Genomic DNA, 15,514 nt, shown 5'->3' with positions numbered 1-15,514 from the left:
CCCACCCTCCCAAAAATACCCACATAAAATGTTTAATTAAAAAAAAAAAAAAAACATTACAATAAAAAAAAAAAAAAGCACAAATATTTACCTAAGGGTCTAAACTTTTTAAATATCTATGTAAAGATGAAATATTTCTTTTTTTTTTATTATAAGCTTGTAAATAGTGATGAATGCAAAACGGAAAAAATGCACTTTTATTTCCAAATAAAATATTGTCGCCATACATTGTGATAGGGACATAATTTAAATGGTGTAATAACCGGGACAAATGGGCATATACAATACGTGGGTTTTAATTATGGAGGCATGTATTATTTTAAAACTATAATTGCCGAAAAGTGAGAAATAATGATTTGTTTCCGTTTTTTTCTTATTCTTCCTTTTAAAATGCATTTACAGTAAAGTGGCTCTTAGTAAAATGTACCCCCCAAAGAAAGCCTAATTGGTGGCGGAAAAAACAAGATATAGATCAGTTCATTGTGATAAGTAGTAATAAAGTTATAGGCTAATGAATGGGAGGTGAACATTGTTCGGATGCATGAAGCGAAAAACGACTGAATGCGAACTGGTTAAAAAGAAAAAAAAACTGGTATGGAACCCCCAAGTCTCGGCCAGCTGGAGTGGTTTAGAAGTTCATTGGCTTACATGTATTTTTAAATGCACTTTTCATCACTCTGAACACAATACCTTGGTAACCATTTACCAACCACAACCACCTTACCTTCAAACTGTGTCAAGGGTCCAATCAAAAATATTTTCCACGCCACTCAATCCCACTGTGACCACCTCAACCAGTAAAGGGACCACCGTCCGCTGTGACAAAAGCTGTAAAAAAAAAAAAAAAGCAGAAAAATTACAAAGCAAGAAGCCCTACACACTCCCATCTTGACTTTCATATGATCCTTAACACCCATTCATGCATGAGTACTTAGTTCCCACCCATTGGGCCATGACTTGTGGCTTCTTCATATAGCATTAAACGATCTCGACTCCTAATGAGGATGCATACTAGGAAGGAGGGGCTATGCTCACCCTGCTTAGAAACCATGACTTTTAAAGGGAGTGTAAAAATAAAAAACAGATACTCACCTAAGGAAAGGGAAGGCTCTGCGTCCTGGGAGCCTTCCCGTTCTCTGCGTTCCCCCGCAGGCTCCCCATTAGCAGTCCACGACCGTTCAGTCGAGGACTGCTCTCTTTTACATTGGGTCGGCTTTGGCAGTCTCCAGAAACACTCGAGTTTCTGAAGACTGGCCACTCCGTACTGTGCACACACATGGGTGCTCTGTTGAGCACTTGTGCATGCACAGTACAGAGCCGCCAGTCTTGGGAAGTCCAAGTGCTTTCCGAAGACTGCCGAAGTCTCCCGTGGCGGGAGATTCAAATGGAGGAGCCTGCTGGGGAACGAGGACACTGGGAGGAGAACGGGAAGGCTTTATAGGACCCAGAGCCTTCCCTCTCCTTCGGTGAGTATCTGTTTTTTGTTTTGTTTTTTTGAACTCACTTCAGACTTGCATTAAATGGAATTGCAGGTGATGAGGGAAGTGGTAAATTTACAAACATCTTGATTAGACATTCGCTTTGTTGCACTCAAGAAGTAACTGATGTTACTTCAGGAAAAACTGGGAGGGAAAAAGGTCACTTCCTGGCACCCAAACTAAAATCCTCCAATCAATAGGGGGATATAAAAATCAAGAAATCCCTCCTCTCCCCAACTAACCTAACCCTTGTAGCAAGTTTGTTCAAACTCGCACATGCTATGCTATGCTATAGGCATAGCACACCTCGTGACTAGAGGTGGCTAGTAAGTTTTCACATATGACCAATACTGTATGCAGAAATTCCATATTCTCAGTCCAATGTGTGTATGGGCATGACTGCATTGCATGGCCAGTCATAAGCATGGACAATGACATCACACGGAGACCTACATTAGCATGAAACTCTGCACCAAGTCACTCTGTACTTTAAGTGGAGGGATGTAAAGTTTATGAGACTTCCAGGCTTTGGCATTTGCCTGACTGCAGAGACATTTAAATAAACAACCTGTGCATATGCAGTGTGAACAAAGGTGAAGGGCAGAACAGCCAACAGCCCCTGCAAGAAGCAGCTTGTCACCATTCTGAAGAGATGTTGAAACTGTATGTTTAACGTATGCATTAAATGGAAGCGATTTTAAATGGCTTGTAAACTGTAGCAACTGTTTATTTTCACATCTCTTATGCAATACAGTGTCTATAAACATTACATAAACAGAGCTTAACTTCTGAATATTGGAGCAAAGAAAAGTGTCTTTCAAGCTTGCAGTGATCAGTCATGTCTCCCTAGCATGCTGAAGAGAATGACAGCTGGAAACTGGCTGTGCCACACAGACACCTTTCTGTGCTGCATGTTTTGCTTTTCCTAAGTCAGCCATTATGTTGAAGGATTTTGTAAACTGACTTAAAACCTTCCTCCTTTATCTAGTTAATCCCATAATATGCTACACGATGTTTTATGAAGTGTTACATAAATCTGCTGTGTAAATATGGTATGCCAAAGCCACATATGTCTGTTTTTGCACTCCCTAATTATTTGTCACAGCTTTTTGCACACCTAGAGTGTCTCAGCTTTCCAGTATCCCCCACAGTGTGTTGCAGCTTTCCAGTGTTCCCCACAGTGTGTCAAAGCTTTCTATTTTCCTACACAGTGGCCTCAATTCACGGAGCATTATCAAACGTTTATCAAACACTTTATCAAACGTTTGATAATTTACCTCATGGGTAAAATCTCATTTTAAATTCACTAAGGTGTTATATATTTGTTGAATGTTTTATCGGTAAAACATTCGATAAATATATAACACCTTAGTGAATTTAAAATGAGATTTTACCCATGAGGTAAATTATCAAACGTTTGATAAAGTGTTTGATAAACATTTGATAATGCTCTGTGAATTGAGGCCAGTGTGTCGCAGCTTTCCAGTTTCCCTCACAGTGTGTCGCAGCTTTCCAGTATCACCCACAGTGTGCTGCAGCTTTCCATTTCCTCCACAGTGAGCCGCAGCTTTACAGTATCCCCCACAGTGTGCCACAGCTTTACAGTATACCCCACAGTGTGTCACAGCTTTACAGTATCCTCCACAGTGTGCCCCAGCTTTACAGTATCCCCCACAGTGTGTCAGTTTTCCTCACAGTGTGTCGCAGTTTTCCAATATACCCCATTGTGTGTCGCAGCTTTCCAATATACCCCATTGTGTGTCACATCTTTCCAGTTTCCTCCACAGTGTGTTGCAGCTTTTCCAGTTTTCCCCAAAGGGTGTTGCTGCTTTCCATTATCCCCCACAGTGTCACAGCTTTCCAGTTTCCCCCACCGCGTGTCACAGCTTTCCAGTTTCCCCCACCGCGTGTCACAGCTTTCCAGTTTCCCCCACCGCGTGTCACAGCTTTCCAGTTTCCCCCACCGCGTGTCACAAGCTCTTCAGTTTCCCTGACAGTGTGTCACATCTTTCCAGTTTTTCCCCACAGTGTGCCGCAGATGTCCCGTATCGCCCATAGTGATACAGCTTTGGTAATGGGAAGTCCCACTTTTAATTGATGCCAGTGTGCCTACTGGAGAAACGCATCCTGTATTGGTGACAGTTGACACTAATAGAACTAGATATCAAATTCTCTGGCTGTCACAAACCCTGAACCGAAACCATCAGTGAGGAAGTCTCTTTCATTGATAACCAGTGACGTAGATAAGAAGCTGTGGACCCCAGTGCAAGTTTTACATTGGGGCCCCCGAGCACTCTATAAATAACAATTGATATGGCGCACCAAAGCCAATCAAGGACAATCAGTGTCAGAAGTGCAAGAAGGGGATGGGAAACATTGTGTTAATGATCGCTACTATTCAAGGTATCTATGGAAGTAAATATTCTCATCACAGGACCAATAAAGAGCTAATACTGGGCCCCAATGTGGTCACAACCTCTGCACCCCCTATTGCTATGAGACTGATGACAACTAATGTTGTGCTTCTATAGCTGGAGATGCTAAAAAGTTTGCTTAACAAAGATTCTCATAGTGGTAAAAACCCAACAGGTTTTAATCTCCCTCCGTGGTAAATTACAGCTGTATGGGATTCTTTTCTGTAGTATGACAAATTAGTCATGTGCTGTAAATGTTTGGCATCATGCATCTAATTCCTGGTATAGTCAGTAAATATTTGTTGAAATGATCTGTGACGAGTCACATAGAGAAGGGCATCAGATCCTCTTTGGAATTTGGGTGCTGCCATAGACTGCAATTGATAATTGTGGCTATGGTGCGCCAAGCATGTAATTTAGGTGCCAGGGGCTCATATAGCCCAACTCAAAGCTATCATGCAGCAGGGGTGAACCTTTGTGCCAGAGGTCAGCAACTGTGTAGCCAAATTTTGCTCCGTCCTTGAGGGACCATCTGGTCAGTAGCCACTTCCGGGGCTCGGGCCCTGGCTCTAGACATTGCCGCCTTACAGGAACTTATACCTGTGGAGGCTGTTCGGTCTGCCGCTATGTGCAGGCTGGTAGGAGTGTTGAGCTACCGAATGGCAGAATGTGGTCCTTGGCGCACTTTGTCAACTGCGAGACAATTTTGGTAGTTTACTTGCTGATGGTGCATTTTATGCTGGAAAAAACAAACGTGAGTTACGTTCAAGAATTGGTGAACACATTACGAGCATTTGCAGTAAAACAAATAAGAAAAAGGACCTAACTGCTTTAACTCCGGTGGCTCGGCACTTCAGGACTGCTCATGGAGGCAGACATGACCAGATTCGTTTTATTGGTCTCGATCGGATCCACACTAACATAAGGGGAGGTAATTTTGATCGCCTCCTCTTACAGAGAGAGGCCAAGTGGATTTATGAACTTCGAGCAACCACTCCACCTGGTTTGAACGAATCCCTCGGATTTTCATCATTCCTGCCCGTCTAATGTGGTCTGGGGCACTCCTCTCCGCCTGTGTATGTACAGGTGTCCCACTGTATTATATATGCTTATGCATGTATTTGCATGCTATGTTCTATATATGTATTTGCTTTGCTTAGGCTTTGTTACCATTTATTTTTGGTTTTTTCTCATAGGGGGCCCCTTTAAGGGTTAATCAGCAGTGTGTTTGGAAGCTGCAGTCTGGTGTGATATTGGTGTCACCCCAGATTTAAAGCGTATGCCCCCTTTTTGTGTTATTTGCAAATAAAATAGACTTATAGCCTTTCTTTTTACTATACTATATATATATATGTTTGTACATTATTCAGCAATTGATATTTGATCTATGCTAGGTCCATATATGTATTTATCATTATACTTCTGGCGCTCTAGCTTCAGGGATCCTCTCCTCTTCTTCCGTTGTGCGTGCGCAGGTGGATGTATTTCCTGCGTTCCACGCGGCGGAAGTTTCTGGATGGGGTCCGTTTCGCCTTCCCTCCCTGGCTCCTCCCCGTCCCAGCCGCGCTGTGTCTATCCGTCCTCGCGTCTGGGTCGGGTGGGAGCTAGTGGGCGGTGACACTGGGGCATGATGCGCGCATGACGGATGCCTGACGGCGTCCTATAAGACAGCCTGTCGGCAAGGCTACTGGACTTACCACGCCTTCCTTGAGAAAGCTGGCCGCTAGCCAGCGAAACATGTCGGATATTCCGGCGTGGTGACTTTGAGCCTGCTACTGGTTCTTGGCTCCTTCCTCCCCTTCCATTGCTGCCACTGAACGAACTTCTGGGTACTCTGGACCTCCTGCATGGACCACCGACCACTTGGATGCAATCTTTGGCAACTCTAGCTTGTTGTTTACAAACGAGACTGTTTGACAATCCATCTGGACGGTAGCCATTATGGCTGGATCCCATGCACGGACAACTACAGTGATCTCTTGAGCAACACTCCGGAACAGACCGGTATATCAGCGGAGGGTAAGAGCTATGCTGACTGCATAGCATACACATTGAACAGGCTTGGCTTTGCTTTGCTGTCGTTTTTTGCTCTGCATCTCATACCCCCTCATGCCTGCAATTGTTGCAATGTCTGCACTGTGAAACTTTCTGCTATGCTGTACAGAGTACCCTCGAACTCAGTCATCTTTGCCACTGCTGCTTGCATATGAGACTTGTGCCTTTCTGCCTAAACAACAGGCTATATATCTGCTTGTAGCTAACCCAGCATCATCAAATTGCTATGGATATAATTTGTGCAATGCATTGGACTCATTCAGATCTAGCTATGATAACAAGTTCTTTTGGCTGCATGTGCTAGTGGTTGGTGTGCTTGACGGCGCCTGGGGAGGTTAGGTGGCCACCTGGCAGGTTCTTTTTGTTGTTTTTTATATATATATGTATGTCAGTGTTTGTGTGTGTGTTTTAAATAAATAAAAAGTCTTTTTGATACCTTTTATTAAAACCCTTGTGGTCGTGATGACTCATAATCCCTCATTTTTCTATCCTTGACTTTTTTAGCCAAATTTTGGTTCTTGGCATCACACGTAGTGCAGAACAACAACATCACTATATCTGTAGCTGAGTACTGTTATCGGCTGCAATGGAGAGGTAACAGTGCTGTTCTCAGGGATAGTGTTAAGTGTAGGTGGGGGAAGGTTAATGTTAGGTGTAGATAGGCAGGGTTAGGCTTAGGTAGGACAGAGGTTAGTGTTAGGCATAGGTAGGGAGTTTTAGTGTTAGAGGATAGGGTATGGGATGGCATTAGTAAGCAATGATAATAGCACCATGCACATTTCCAATGCTTAAAGAGGAACTTCAGCCTAAACAAACATACTGTCATAAAGTTGCATCAGTTATGTTAATTAAAATAGGCAGGTAATATAATATCTTACCCTCCCTGTTTTAAAAGAACAGGCAAATGTTTGTGTTTTCATGGGGGCAGCCATCTTTTTCATAGCAGCAGCCATCTTTTTGGTTGAAAGGTGGTGACAGGGAGCATGAGACACTGTTCCAACAGTCCTGTATCCTGATCACCCCATGCTGCACGCGCTAGGCTTCAAATCTCAAATTCATCATTTAAAAAAAAAAACAAATGTGCGCCACAAAAGCAGAAAGAGAACAACATCAGAAATCCCATCATGCTTTGCACAGCATCAGGGGAAAAATGCCCGGGCAGTTTTCTTCTGTGCTGCTAAAAATGAGGCTTGGGTAAGAAAAACAAAGTTCTGATGTTGTGAAACTGTTAAAGAAACACCAAGCCTTTTCAGTGCTGCTGAGTAGATTTTTAGTCTGGAGGTTCACTTTAAAGGGGCACTACAGCGAAAAAATGTAAAAATTTAAAATATGTGCAAACATATGCAAATAAGAAGTACAGTTTTTCCAGAGTAAATAAATTACTTTTCTCCTATAATGCTGTCATTTACAGTAGGCAGTAGAAATCTGACAGAAGTGATAGGTTTTGGACTAGCCCATCTCTTCATAGGAGATTCTCAGCAAGGCTTTAAATCTTTATAAAGATCTTCCTGAAAAAAAAATAATTAAACAATGATGCCAGCCAGCGCCCCTGCTCCCTACACAGTTTTTTGACAGTTTTGGACAGAGCAACTGCCATTCACTAAGTGTTTTTAAAAATAAATATATCCCTGAGAATCCCCTATAAAGAGATGGAGTAGTCCAAAACCTGTCACTTCTGTCAGATTTCTACAACCTACTGTAAGTGACAGCAACATAGGAGAAAAGTAATTTATGGCTCATTTTACTCTGGATAAAATGTACTTCTTATTTGTATATGTTTGCACATATTTTAAATTTTACAGTTTTGAGCTGTAGTGCCCCTTTAAGCCGTTATTTGATTATCATTTACTACATTTAACTACTTTGGCCTCCTGGACGTACTAGCTACGCCCAGGAGGCCATGTGCGCTGCCGCGCGCCCCCCCAGCCGATCGTGCACATGCACGCGCACTCCCGGCCCGCGGTTCGCTAGCCAGGCAATCGGTGAATCGGGCTATGGTGCCCGATCACTGATTGCTCTCCCCCCGAGAAAAACCGTCAGCTTCGCACGGAAGCTGAGGTTTTTCTGTTCCTATTTCCCCCGACGTCACTGTAAGCGTCCGTTTTATGCTTAGAGTGATGTCATTGTAAACAAACTGATTGCTGCCATCTTGTGGCCAAAAAGCTAACTGCATGAAAATGCAAAAAAATAAATAAAAATAATAGACCAATATGTACAAAAAAATTTTATTTGCATCCCACCCTCCCAAAAATACCCACATAAAATGTTTAATAATAAAAAAAAAAACATTACAATTAAAAAAACAAAAACACATAAATATTTACCTAAGCGTCTAAACTTTTTTAAAAATCTAGGTAAACCTGAAATATTTCTAATTTTTTGTAATTATAAGCTTGTAAATAGTGATGGATGCAAAACGGAAAAAATTCACTTTTATTTCCAAGTAAAATATTGTCGCCATACATTGTGATAGTGACATAATTTAAACAGTGTAATAACCGGGAGAAATGGGCACATACAATACGTGAGTTTTAATTGTGGAGGCATGTATTATTTTAAAATTATAATGGCCGAAACCTGAGAAATAATGCATTTTTTCCGTTTTTTTCCTTATTCTTCCTGTTAAAATGCATTTACAGTAAAGTGGCTCTTGGCAAAATGTACCCCCCAAAGAAAGCCTAATTGGTGGCGGAAAAAAACAAGATCTAGATCAGTTCATTGTGATAAGTAGTGATAAAGTTATAGGCTAATGAATGGGAGGTGAACATTGCTCGGATGCATAAAGTGAAAACGACTGAAGGCTGAAGTGGTTAAACAATGACAAGTCCTGTCACCCAAATTAACCATTGCAATTTTTTACCGATCTGCAAAGTTTAGGAATGATCACTAGTGATGACTGTAATCTACTAATTACGATTATGTGATGTTTTGTGTCAAATTTTGCTATTATGGCTACACATAATCACAATTTAGAAATTCAATTGATTTTTCAATGTAATGTTGTGTGAACTTTAGCAGTTAACAGAAAAGCCCCAACACCTGCTGTAATTCCCAAAATTGCTGTGTTTGTTCAGGAATATAGTGGGAACAAGTTTAAAAAAACATTTTTCAAAAAGGCCTTGTCGTTTTTGAGAAAATCCATATTAAGCCTTCAAATGAAAAATGTTTTTTAGATGCAACATGTTTAACTCATACAGAGTTTAAAAAAAAGTCTTTGAATTTTTAGTGTCAATTTTCTCAAAACCCATAAGTTCTGTTTGAAAAATGTGACTTGTTTTCACTATTCCTCTTACACGTTGCAATTTTGATGACAATAGCCTGTGTGGGGCTTTGCTACTAATAGCTAATGTTTGAAATAAATTATGAATAATTGTGAAAAATGGTTACAAACAAAATTAATGATTTTTCCAAGAATTGCACATTATGATTTCACATTGTAATTGCAAATTATGATGCAAAATCAATGATCATGTAAAATTATGAAATTCGTGCTCATCACTAATGATCACTGTACATGGGAGGGTGCAGACCAAAGGGCAATACATTGTGAAATCTCCCAAACCAAAAACACCTAAGTTCAGGCAATTACAGCACCTGTAGGGGCGGTTGAGGGAGGGTTAAGTTACCCATGCTGCCGTTTGTTCTAAATTGCTCCAATTGCATCCCAAGTTGCGTTCCAAGTTGCGTTCCAGTCACTCCCACGGTTCCTCCTTCAACCTGGAAGGAGGAAGCATGTAATTGTGGATTTTTGATTCCGAGTAGCTACAAGTAGGTAGCTACTTGGAAGAACATGCCTATGGGCAATCCTTCCTGACTCATCCATGTAGGAGGAAGCCAGTTGCACTGGGGGAAACTTGTTCTCACATTTCTGATCAAGCAAGATCATTTAAAAAACGTAAGGGTGTAACTTTACATGATCAGTTTATTGAACTGGTAAAACCAACAGCATGACTAGACTATTAAAAAAATAATGTCCAAAAGTTCATTGGGAGTAAAAGACTATACCGTGGTATTGACTGCTTGTTATAGGTTACTACACATCACTGCGGCTGACACGATCTTCCTGTTCAGGTTAGTTACATAAACACTTTTAACACAGATCAGGTATAGCGCCAAATGCTGCTTTTGCTGTTGTGACCAAGTTATACTGTCAGTTATGCTGACATATATAAATGAGCAGAGTGACCTCTTGTATTAATATAAATGTAAAGTCTTGAACATTTAGATAACAAGACAGAAGGGGGACTGGTTGCTGACACAAAGTCCCTTCTGAAGCAGCACAGATAACACACAGATGAGCTTAGCAAAATAATTGCTTGTATTAAGGCTAAAGGGACTTTTATCTTACGTAAAAACTTGTCTATCCTCATGTAACCCCTGATCTTGTATTAGCTGACAAGTGATTGTCAAAACGTTTGTTGTAGAGTAAGCTGCTTAGGTAATGTGCACACTGTTTTTGCTTGGGATAGCTGGATTTTGGGTCGATACAGATGCACTTATAAATATAATGCAGACCCTGAGAAAAAAAATCACTTATGTCTCTAATAAAAGTGAATTCTTCACTGTTGAAATAAAAATAGTACAATGCATAATTATAAAAGCTATTTTGTGATTTACAGCAGAATGTAAAACCTAAACCCCAAATTCAATAAGGCAATTCTAAAGCAACCACAATATGTGAATATAAACAGCATATTGACCGTCCAGTATGGACAGCATGCTTTATTTATGGGGCAAAACGTGCTTGAGACTGCATGAAGTTTATTTTGTTTCCATCCAGTGTACAGCTGCTGGCCAGGTCTTTCAGGTGTGACCTTGTGACACACAAAGTAACAAGTATACAAGTGCGTAACAAAAGACCCTGAAAGGGATGCCCCTGCAGGGGGGCCCAGAAGCCACAGGGGGCCCATGGGGGGGGGGGAAGTTTGAGAGACTGACAGCTAAGGGCATGGAGTGAAAAAACGTATTCTGCTCTCACACCATTGTTATATTGACTGCATGTGTCCACCACACAGATAAGGACACATACACACTTTGGAATTTGTACACTATCCCTGCTCCCTAGGGTTCGTAAAAAAAAACATCTGTCTCACACTGCAGCTAAGTTCTATACAACCTAACAAACAAAGGAGTCACATTTTGAAAAAAAGTTGTAGTCTTTCCCTTTTCAGCAATCACTTGGAAAGGATTCCTAAATTCTTATCTCGCATGGGCTAATGACCTTATGGCCTCTAATTACTTTTACAACACAATGGAGTGGAGATTGATGTTATTGTTGCTGCTTCATTGAGAGCTTGTTGTCTCAATGAAGTCCAAGATCCCTAACAGTATCAATCAGTGACATTCTGAATGTTTTGCCAAAGTTACAATGAATGAATACTATATCTCATGTTCAGCATGTCATTGTTGTTCCTCCATATAGCATGTGCTCTCATGTAGTAAAATAATAAGGCTGTGTGTGTATGTATGTACTGGGAGCAGAGTTGCAACGAGGGGCTTGTCGGCTGCAATGGGCTGGAGGAAGCCCCAAATAAGTAGATCTGGGGGCATCATAGATTGCCTGACGTTTCCTTTAAGTCTAAGTGTTTTTATCTGCATGGGGAAAACACATTGGTCCTCAGTTTTCCTGTGCTGAAAGCAAGGGGGGTGGGGGCCCCATCCAAAGTTTCGCAGGGGGGGCCCAGTGATGTCCAGTTACACCCCTGCAAGTATAGTAGATGTCGAGCTTCATTTCTAAGAATCCTATTCATTTCACACTATATCCTCTGCCCTACATTCTGACAGACCAGGCACTGGACTCAAAATGGATAATTGTGAACTGCTGTTATTTTCGATTGGGCACATATTCATTTTTGTTTTGTCAATTTTTGCCTGTTGTGGAAAACTCTGTCTTCTCAGGAAATTCTCCATACCTTTCAGTAAAAAAATTATCAGACGTTCCAGCCGTTCAAGCTGATGAGTTATATGTGAAAATTAAGCTCCTCCTCTTGTCTTTTGATCAGCGAAGGCACTGATAACATGAAAGGGCTAAGATGGAGACTTGGGAGGTGGGTGGAGAGGTCTGAACTTTGCAACTGTCACGCTATGCTGGCAAAGCGTCACCTGTCACATCATGAATTTTATCTTTGGATTTTAAAATTATATTAAAACAAGTGTATTAAATAATAGTGGGTTTTGGCTTAAAATATTAAAATAATAAAATATTTGGAATTTTATAGAGGTAATTCATGATGTGACAGGTGACGCTTTGCCAGCATAGCGTGCCAGTTACGGTGTTCTTCACTTTCCAGTACTGTGCCAGTTATGAAAAGTTTACACGTCACTAATATAGATTGTTTCACTGACTAAAAGGTTTTGGGCACAAGTCCAGAGAGGCTTTTTGCACAATATGTTACTTTTATGCACTTTATTAACAAAAGGCAGCACTTAGTGTCATGAATTATTCATGTCTAATCACGCGTAGCGCGTCATAATCACTTCCCTGCATCCACTCTTTGTTTATCCTTTGGTCATGTAGCGCAACAATTTGGTCGCGTAGCAACCACTTCCCCGCCTATCCACCTTTCACCCCACCTCGTCATAGCATTTGGAGCCATCGGCGTGCGCGGAGGGCGGGCTTACGAGTGTTTCCCGGAAGCCCAAACGCACGCCGCTGAACCTGAACACAACACGTGAGCAAGCGCTGGATTAGCACAAAACGGCTGTCGTGCCGTCCATCCATCCCCTGGTCACCCTCCCCGCACCCACTCCTGCACCACAACTGATGTAAGGTTTGCCATCCTTTTGTATATACACTGTGCATGTGTGTGTACTTTGTCTGGCTAAAACGGATTAAACAGCAAGTTAAAGAGACAGTGTCTGGTCTACCTCCATCGTACTTTTTATACTTCATATGATAGCAATTTATTACAACACACAAGAGAAAATCTAATGCAAACTGTCTAATTTGCTGGTGGTTTAGCTACTGCCATTTCAGGTTGCAGAAACCGATGTCTTCCATTGATGTAATGTTTTTTTGAATTCCTAACAATTCTGAAGCGGTGACTGGACACGTCATTGGGAAGAAGGTTCACGCCACCACTAATATGTGGACCAGCAGGTATAGTAAACATAACCATATTTCTTTTGCAGTGTACTGAATGCTGGGCAACGTGTAGTAAAGGGTGCATCTCTCTTCTCTTCATCCTTTAATGTCACCAGAAGTGAAGACAGTAAACCCACCTGGTAAACCTTACTCTTCACAGTGGGAGACATGGCAGCGCTTTCAAACAACCTCATACCTGAATGATTTAACTGCAATGGTGAGCAGAGCTCCAGAAACTGGACTAAATTACACACCCAGCATACACTGCAGGCAAAGAGAGGGAGGGGGAATTAGTGATTAAGCTGCCAAGGGGGTACGTCACCGCCGTGGGGAAGTCTATTAGGTCATAATTTGTGCACTAATTATCACTGAAGCTAACACCCCCCCTTGGTCTATAGTGATGCAGGGTGTGTAATATAGTCCAGTTTCTGGAGCTCTGCCCACTGATGCAGCTTAATCACTAATTCCCCCTCCCTCTCTTTGCCTGCAGTGTATGCTGGGTGTGTAATTTAGTCCAGTTTCTGGAGCTCTGCTCACCATTGCAGGTTAATCATTCAGGTATGAGGTTGTTTGAAAGCGCTGCCATGTCTCCCACTGTGCAAACTTAAATGTAAGTATACTAGTGGCTAGCTGCCTTCACTGTTTTAAATTCACTCTCAAATTTTTAGATTAGAGTTAGCACATAATTTTGCATCTGTTTTGCATTAGAGGCATGTATTCAGCCCTAGGGGGCTCTGCATTGCCGCTGATGGCTTACAATTCAGGTGCATCCTTGAGCGCTTATCATTTGTCTGTTTTGCAAACCTTACTCTTCATCCAATGCCTCCACTTCATCTTCCTTCACCTTCTGTAGTGCCTCCAACCAGACTTCCCCTTAGGTACCTCATCGTACAGCCTAACAGAACACTGGCTGGCTGTGCTTCACCTAATGTGCCATAAGGAAACATTTCACGCAGGCCCTGAAATTCAAAAAATATTACAGTGATAAGAGGACAGATGGGTGAACCCACACCAGCTCACATTCAGTTTTGTAAGTATCGAAGGCTGCAACATCCTGGCTGCAGTTCAGCAAGCCCATCTCACTCAGGGGCTATGTTTTGTGAAAGTTTTTAACCTGATTGAGAATTGAATGGCTGTATCCTGGTCTTGACGAGTTACCACATTATGAACATAATAGTAGCAGTAGAGTATTGTTAGCCATCAGTGAAATCAAGAAGCCAATAAATTGTATCATCCTGATTCAAAGCATGCAAATAGGTCAGTCATTTTTGCAGGTAACCAACTACTAAGATCACCTGCCCAATCAGAAGCTCATATGCAGTACACCAAGCCACTGGAACTGAGCTGCTGTAGACGATGGATAATGTCGGGCATAACAATAGCCCCTGCAAGGGATGCAGGCGAAGGGAGGCCAGTGGAGGGTGAAGCATGGTTGGAGCCCACCCAGGGCAGGTTTTAGCGGCAGGAAGCGGGCACAGCGCAGGAGAGGGTGCAGTGGGCACACAGCAGTGGGTAGTGAGATCCAAATCCCCCCTCCCTCACCTCAGTCCCCCCCCCTTCAGCGCTCCCTGCTCTTCCCTCCAGTGTCAGCGGGCAGGGAACACACCTCTTCCTGGTTGAAGGCAGTGATGGAGCTCAGCGTGTCTCCATCTTCTATGTCTCCAATGCCGCAGACTCTACTTCCTATTAGCGGCATTGAAGATATAGAAGACGGAGGCACACAGAGCTCCGTTGCTGCCTGGAACCAGGAGGAGGTGAATTCCCCACCTGTGTGTAAAGGGTGGGAATTCTGTCCATATCTAACGTTGTCTATGGCAGACAGGGGTGATTCTAACCACAATAGAGCCTGGGGAAAAATTAGCCTGGGGGCCCTCCTGCCCCCTCCCAAAGCATATTCACCCCCTGGGCACCTTAGCAAGCTGCCACCAAATCTCCCCCTTCAACTTTACTGTGTATCCCAAAGCCCCTGCACTGTTTTTGTCAGAATGGCAACTCTCCTATTCCTGCACCCTGTTCCATTCATGCTCCCTGTCTTCATCCCTGCTGGCATCCTCTTCTCTGCGATTGTTATTGTGTAATGACTGGTCACGGAGAAAGGACAACAAGTGGGGATAAAGACAGAGAGCATGAATGGAACAGCGCTCCAGGATAGGCGAGTTGCTGTTCTGACAAATCGATGCAGGGGCACAATTCAGGGGACACGTGGGGGGCCTTGCAGTACTCTGGGGCCCTGAGATGATGGCCCCTTTGCCTCTATGAGAGTGCTGGCCCTGGTGGCAGGATGCCTGTATAAAGGAAATTAAGAGCAGTGATGATTACTAGCTTTCCACCATGCTAGATCACCATAACAGAAAAGGTTTTCTTAACACCTTCCATCAGTATATATGCAACTTATATTTGCCAAAGTGGCCTTCACCATACGTAACCTGCTGGAGCACCTCAAATCAACCAAAACACAGCAGGTGGCGGTTCTAGAAACCGTA

At 42.5% G+C, this 15,514-nt stretch overlaps 1 long non-coding RNA gene across 2 annotated transcripts in view; it reads right to left on the bottom strand.

The window, feature by feature from the left end:
- The window catches only part of LOC137561571 (uncharacterized), a 16,572-nt gene extending 2,602 nt beyond the window's left edge, over window positions 1-13,970 (bottom strand). The window contains exons 1-2 of one of the 2 annotated variants that reach the window (XR_011030053.1): window positions 13,836-13,970; window positions 725-828 (exon numbers count right to left, since the gene is read on the bottom strand). This is a non-coding gene — a long non-coding RNA (uncharacterized lncRNA). The remainder of the gene's footprint in view (window positions 1-724; window positions 829-13,835) is intronic. The other variant, XR_011030052.1, reaches the window with a different exon arrangement.
- Between the last annotated feature and the right edge of the window lie 1,544 nt (window positions 13,971-15,514).

This window comes from Hyperolius riggenbachi, chromosome 3 (assembly GCF_040937935.1).
Source record: "Hyperolius riggenbachi isolate aHypRig1 chromosome 3, aHypRig1.pri, whole genome shotgun sequence".
Classification (NCBI taxonomy): Eukaryota; Metazoa; Chordata; class Amphibia; order Anura; family Hyperoliidae; genus Hyperolius; species Hyperolius riggenbachi.
The sequence above is the reverse complement of the archived record's forward strand: the minus strand, read 5'-3'. Positions and strand labels throughout refer to the sequence as shown.